The following is a 7896-nucleotide window of genomic DNA, read 5'->3' as shown; positions in this document are numbered from 1 at the left end:
TTGATTTTATTTGTGGCATTCCTGAACGGATGGTGGGTCCTGAAGTTAGACCAGTTGTGAAACACTATTCTAGTGAACTGTTGTTCAGCTGCTGGTTTAGTACTGTTTTTACTGTGCTGAAACTGAATGACACAAAATGAACAACTGTGAAACTAATGTGTAACCCTATGATTGTAGGATGGGCTTTTTTATTTATGGTATTATTATTTTATTTATCGATGCATAATCACAACTCGATAATAATTTCTGTTTTGTTGAACACAATGATATCACTGTTGTTGTCATGATTAACACTGAATGTTCCATTTTAATCTTTTAACTATTTATAATAAATGTTGGTCATCATCAAATAGAATAAAGGTTATTCACACTGTTGCTTTATATGATGTGAAATGACACAACAGACCTTTTAAAGTGGTGTAACAACACAGAGATTCTGTGTGTTTGAATACAAAGTCAACAAGCAGCAGCACATCGCTCATCAGCTCATTGCCTCCCCACTTCCAGTGAGACATGACTTGAAGCATTCCTATGATTGTGACTTGCAGCTGTGGTCTTGTTTCTGTGGCCAATATGTTCAAAGTAAGCCCCATTTCTGGTAATTCCTCCTGACTGGAATATTTCTTTGCCTGTTAGAGTCTCAATACTTCTGTCAATATGGTAGAAGCACAATATTTAGAATATAGTTGATGATAAACATTATTTACAAAAGTAATTCAGATTAATATAAATATAAACTCCAAGCATCAATATTTCTAAGTTGTCTTCATGACATATTAAAGCTAGAAGAGCTGACCTCTTTTCACTGAATTTCACTAAAATATCCATTACTCATGCTTAAGTAGCACTCTACTTGATGTATTGTTCTTTTTAAAGGAGTAATGTAGATATATATTTTCATCAATAGTATGTCTGATGTGCACACTGAAGCAACCAGCAGGACATTCACTAACTCTGTTCTAACACTGGTAAATCAGAAGTCTCTGTAAATCAGTCTATGTTCGTCACAACTGAACCTGCAAACAATTATTAACATTTGAAAATGTCAAGCAAGAGGAAAAAGTAAACCTGAACACAAAAACTAAACCAAGACCACTTTAGTCAGTGTATCCTTTTTTTTTTTTTGGGGGGGGGGGGGGGGGGGGGGGGGGGGGGTAATAAACACTCAATAGAGCAGGTAAATAAAGTCTATTCCCACTTCAGGAGAAATGTTAAAAGTACACACAAAGATAACTTTTTTAAACAGTCATTGTTTTATTGGTTTCCAAAATACAGATTCAGGGCAAGAGTTACCATGTCATTCTTTGGTTGAATCTGGTTGATTCAACAGGTGTCTTTCTGAATTTCTTCTTTTCTGAACCTTCTTCATTACAAAGGAAGGATACCTGACAAAAATAGATGATGACACAATTAAAAACAAAAACAAAACCGTAAACAAACTCTTAACCTCACAAGTAGGGTTTGAAAATAAAAGTTACTGGATATTTTCACATCCATGTCTCACCTGGATACGGTCGACTGCACACACGTCCACATTGCTGGGTGCAGCACTTCAAGTTATGAAGGCAGTCACTGTCATGAGTGCACTTGTGTTGTGTTCCTAGATGACACCGGATCCCTGATAGCCAGTGGATTTGGGGGCAATTTCCTGGCTTGACTATAAAAAGAGAAACCAGAATGTGCATAAATGATGGATGAGACTCATACTGAAATCAAGGACCAAAGGACCAAAAAAAGAAAGAAAGAAAGAAAGAAAGAAAAACGACCTGAACTTAAAAGTAAGAGTATTTTATTATCTTGCATTTAAAGTTATAGGAAGTTCATTTCTCAAACTGATCTCTGTAGTAGAATGTAAATTGCAGAGAAGCAAGTGCACAGTCATCATGTTGATGACCTCGCCAGACCTGATTCGACTAAACTTTGGAGATAAAGACCTCTGAGAGTTTATGGAATATGTTGCGCCTGAAGACACCAGTACACCAGGTACTCAGTGATGACCTCCAGAGTGCTGTTCAGGGCATAGTGCTTCCCACTTAAGCTGCAACTTAAATCAGATACGGTTGTTGAAGACTGAAATTAAAGAAGACACCCAGACTGCCATTGTACAAGTAGAGGTTTTATCATCTCACCCTTGTTTATCGGTAAAGGAGCCGCACACACAGGCCCACATAGATTGAGGCAACATTTTTGTTTCCCATTGCAGTCGTTGTCTTTCGTGCACACAGGCTTCACGTAGACAACACACTCCAAATGGCTGGAGATGGGAAAATTAGGGCACACGCCAGGCTTGACTGTAAAGACAGAGAACAGAAAGTATAGAACACACTGACATCTTTTATCTCTTTGCTGCTTTCTCATACAGTGTCAGAGCTTATTTTTCAGAGTAATTACTTCAGGCCTAATCTAAGTTTTAATAGATTCTCATTTGACTACATGTGTAGTTTGTACAAAAAGAGTCACCACAGTCAAGCACACTTTTATTATTGTAATTTCAGTGTTCATCATAGGCACACCCATTACGTGTCTTTCACAACACTCAAATCAATTAGTTGTAAAACTCACAAAAATTCAAAAATATTTTTTTTTCGTTGCCCAGTTTTTGTCCCTCCAAAACCACCAAAATATACACTTGCATTTAATCACTCCAGAACCAGATTCAACCCAAGCACTCATCTACACGTAACTAGAGATGATGCTAAGGTCGCCAACCAGTTTGATGTTATTTACTCTGCAGAGCCTGAAGGTAATGCAGCTCTTCCTGCTGATGACCTTGTCAAACCTGCTCCCACTAAACTTGTTGAAGAAACCCAGAGTGCCATCATACAAGAAAAGATAATATTCCTCTCACCCTTATCCTTTACTGGTAAAGGATCCGCGCAAACAGGCCCACATAGATTGCGGCAACATTTTTGTTTCCCATTGCAGTCGTTGTCTTTCGTGCACACAGGTAGCAAATGGTGAGCACACACTGGACGGTTGGGGGTGGGAAAATGAGGGCACGTTCCAGGCTTGACTGAAATAATGGAGAAAACAAAGCATGCACAAAATCAGACAATGAAATCTTTTATCTCTGCGTTGCTGTCAAATGCACCGTCAAGGATGGTCTTCCACAGTTATTAATTCAACACGAAGAATTTTTGTGGACAAGGTTTTTAAACACTGTATGATAAATTATTTCTGTGTATATACTCATTTGTCCAGGTCAGAGTTTTCTCAAAGCAGTTTTCTCAAAGTTGGCCTGATTAAAAAATCAGGTCAACTGGACCTGGTGTTCATATATATTTGAAGATGTATTTTATCCAGGTCTTTGAGACGAGCCAATCCAGTCAAGGGAACAACTGAACTGATGAAGCCACAAAGAGAGGGCACACTCCAGGCTTGACTGTAGGAACAGAGAAGAAAATGTGTCCAAAGACAGACACCTTTGTGACTTTGTTGCTGTGTGATGCAGTGTCAACACCTGCAGTTAATTCCTCATGAAGTCCTAATCTAAGTTCAAACAGATGCCCCTTTGAGCACAAGTGTTGTTTGTACTGAAAATAAGATGACAGAGTGCCACAGTGACACATTTATGTTTTTTTTGAGAGGCTTCATCACATACACATCCATAATGGCTCTTTCACCACACCGATTTCCCAATTTGTTCAATCCTGATTAACGTTCAAGAGGCCTTTTTCCCTAACTCCCCTCCTGACCCTTTACTCCTTGTAAATCACACCATATTTACAGTCACAACCACTATGACTTTACGGAGATATTGAAGAGCTGGGAACATTTTCTGCTGGAAAGTAAGAAGCTTGAACAGCATTAGACTCATTCGGCAACCACTTGCTGTTCATAACTGCAGATAAGTGAATAATGTGTTCTTCATGCCAATGTTTAACATTAAACCGACTGCAAACAGTCTTGTATATGTTCATAGACACAAACCAACATAGCCTCAACCTTTTGCACTGGGGAGAGCTTGTTTTTGTGGCTGACTGCACTTCCTCTGATTGAATGTGGATAACTTTTGCCTCAGCTATTTGTACTATAGTGGGGTGAACTCAGGCTTGAAGACTTGAAATAAACATCTTCAAAGAGTTCTAAAAGAGCCTAGTTGGAAAACGTTTGTAACCAATTGCTTCCCTTTACTATGTCTTGTTTTTCCACAGCAGTTCATTACCCAAGTAAAGATTTCACAACTTAGACTTTGGTGAATTTATGCTGCGTTACTAATCAGCAGTAGGCATCGAGATGTATTATTACTTTAAAAATAAAAGCAGCAAGGATCCATCCAATATTCAAGCAATAACCTGGTACAAATTGTATGAATCTCACCTTTGATACAAACAATGTACAATTACAGTTTTATGATACTGGTGAGTCTAAACAAACATACCTCTTGTCAGTAAAATGGCGTCGGAGCACCCAATTGCACCCAGAATCAGGATAAATCCACCGGCGGTAAACAGGCCCCCCTCCATGTCTCAACTTCCTGCACAAAAGGACACAACTGTGGTCAGCGTAAAACCTCAGTACATATATACTGTTAGTATAACAGGTCAGTCAGAGATTGCTCAAATTCAGTAATTAATCGATAATGTTCAATCAGATTTCAGGATATTCTCACCAAGCAGACGTATCTGGAGATGTGTTGAGTTTGACGATAGAAGTGTCGTAGTTTCACAAAGGTCCCAGCAGATCCTTGCACTCTTTTGTCGCTGTCGAGGGTTCGAGGCAGAAAGATTTTATAGTGGACCCAGCTGATAAATATTGTGTCTGGTCATCGGGTTGTTGATATGAAAAGGTCCTGTGAGTGTAAGCAAGACCGAAAAGAGAACAGAAAGGCAGTTCTCTGTATATCAGCAGATGATAGTGCACTGTCTACATCCATGTTCTGATAGCATGACTGCAATCTGTGTCACAAGTACAGAACATGATGTCATTCCACTTCAGCTGTTTCAAAGCCATCCCTCACTATTGGACTTTTTTTTTTTTTTTTTGCAAAACACCATGACTTCCACAAAAATAAGAGTGCACCAGGCCATTAATCCTTTTTTTTCTCTTCCCAAGAAGCATCTACACATGATTTCATGCACCTTCTATTTCAGACTGAAACTCCAAAATTTTGCAACCCTGACTTCCTCAGCAGCAAGAAAAATACACCGCAGCACAAGATTTTCACTTTAACCACTACCGTAGAACAACAGGGTCACCATACATTCAATTCACTGAGGAAACACACCACCAAAAACCACCTCGTCTCCAAATCTCACAGAATATGCTTTGGTATTTAGATATGTGTTTACAATATTTTGGCTCTGATAGGCCACAGAACGCAACAAAGTAAGAAAGTGCCCGGTTTAAGTCTGAGTTGGGCTCGGGGGGGGGGGGGTCTTCTAGTCTGAAGTATATATGTGGGTGCATTTGTTTGTGTTTTTCTGTTACTCCTGTTTTCTTCCACAGACCAAAGACATGCATTTGTTTTTGCCCTGAACTTAATTGGCAAGTTGTCCTGTTTCACCATTCCTCAGCAGATGGACACAGAATGTGTTTTCTTCTGTGAAATCTGCACATTTGGGGACATTACTCACTTTTATTTAATCAGGATGTTTAAAATGAACACGTCAATTCAAATAGCTTCTCATGCTTGATAGTTGTACAGTTGACAGATAGCGTTGACATCAGCATCGGAATTAGTTGACAAAGGAGTGTTTATCAATGGCAGTGGCAAGGACAAACTCCTTCCTGTACCCTGCACATGTTGAAAACAAAAACATGAACGTATGAACCTGCATATAACAAAGTAAAAGTATACATGGGGCATGGCCTACTTTTCTACAAAACACAATTCAATATATACAATAAATACAGTAAAGGGTCCCCCCCTGACGTATTCTTAGATGTTGGACTTACAAAGTTTTATATCCCTGATAGATCTGCACTGCGTGTGGTCTGTGCTTGGGTACGTAAAAGTGAGAAAGCAAGTTTATTGAAAGCCTGCACATTTCAAGCGAGTTGTAGTTCATGTGAGGATGTATTACTACTTAGTGGTTTGTCACCATGCTCAAGTTTACTTTTTTGTATAACTATGTATGCTTTTGCTTGATTCTATATTTTTGTTGATATTATCTCTGTTATATTTGTTCTATTTTTAGTGCTGTAAAGTACCTTGTGATATCTGCGAAAGATGCTACATTAAATAAAGTTATATTCTATTCTATGATTGGGGAATGACTGCGCTATTTGTTGAGAGCCTGACTCTATTCCTTTATACCCATATTTTGGTGATTTGGTGTAGTTATGAAACTTATTGGAGTATAAAGTGTTGTGTATTATGCACATGATAAATGTATTAATTCAACAATTGTTGGAAGAGAGCAGTTGTGATTCAGATTAGTTTTTAATGTGTTGAGTGGCTCATCTTATTCTGGGGCTGGATAAAGTCGGATCTGGCAACCCTTACCATGGCAGTGCTTTCCCTGGCCTTTTAACCTGGCGTGGTGAAAGCTTCTTCAATCTGAATTAAGGAAGTGTGGCCAGAGGGGGCAGAGCCTCACCCATCATCACCAAAAGTACAATACATCATTTTTCTATAGCCCTTCCTCTTGTTCAGGGTCAGGGGCACTGGAGCCAATCCCAGCTGAGGGTGGTGGCAGGTTCCACTCTGGACAGGGTCACCAGTCCATCACAGGACAAATACACAGAGGCAGACAACCACACACACTCACATTCACACCCAGGGTCACCAATTATCCACACATGTACGTTTTTAGACTGTAGAAGGAAACCAGAGATGATTCCCATGACTGTATTATACTATTTTGTGTTTGAATCAAATTCACTGAATTTGCATATTACCAACTGGGTTTTGTCCATGAGCTGAGCACCTGTTACCTTTTCACTGTTTGTATAGTAGAGTATTTTATTAAACATCTTCTTGACTATAAGGGGCAGTGCTGAGGATCAAAGATAAGAACTGCTTTTACACTGTTGTGAAGCTCTACTCAAAAGATGTCTTTAGTGGGAGAGGCAGGTGATCCAAAACTCTTTGTACAATAGTTTCTACAGCTTTTGCTGTGGATATATTTGAATGTTTGGAGGTCTGCTTACTGTAGCAGCACCAGTAATGACAAACCACCATTTTAAGTCTTTCTTCCTTCAGACATCAAGCACCTAAATCTTGGGAAATGTCTGGTCCATGTAAATGGGTTGCTGTGTATTTGTTTGGGTTTTGCAAGACTTTCCGTAAATTTTTTTCAAAGTTTTGTAAACTTAACAGGACAAGTCATGATACCTTGGTTAATAAGCAGTGCTTAAAAATATTTTGTTTTTTCAATTTATGTTTGCTATTCCATTAAGTTTACTCTACTTGCATAAACTATTTAATAAAAACAAGTAAAACATACATCTAGTGTAAGCAGCAATGAAATTCATAATTCATGTAAATTAAAAAACATAGAAATAATACTCTGCAGCTCCAGTTCCTCCTTTGTCATCTTCATCCAGATGGACACCATGCAGGCATGAATAACATAAAGTGACATCTTAATAAGATTAAGATTATATATGCTTGTCCAAATGTTGGAAAAAAAAAAATTAAATATTGTCAATAGCTTACTTTATATCCGAGTAAGCCGACTTTCGTGAGCTGACAGTGCAAGTAACTTAGTTGTAACAAGTATTATAATGTCGTTACTATTTTTAATCAATCACAATGTTAAAATTTACACTTTACACCCAAGTCATAAGAGAATGGCATTGACTAGGCTGAATACACTTATTGTAAATTCAGCAAAAATATATTGATTGTTGGTATTGCATAACATCTCTTAGAGTTCCATTTGTCATGATCTCACCACTGGCTGTTTTTCAAATCTACCTGCCTGTTCTGAGAGCAGCAAATCTCCTTCA

Source organism: Blennius ocellaris, assembly GCF_963422515.1.
Source record: "Blennius ocellaris genome assembly, chromosome: 5".
NCBI lineage: Eukaryota > Metazoa > Chordata > Actinopteri > Blenniiformes > Blenniidae > Blennius > Blennius ocellaris.
The sequence above is the reverse complement of the archived record's forward strand: the minus strand, read 5'-3'. Positions refer to the sequence as shown.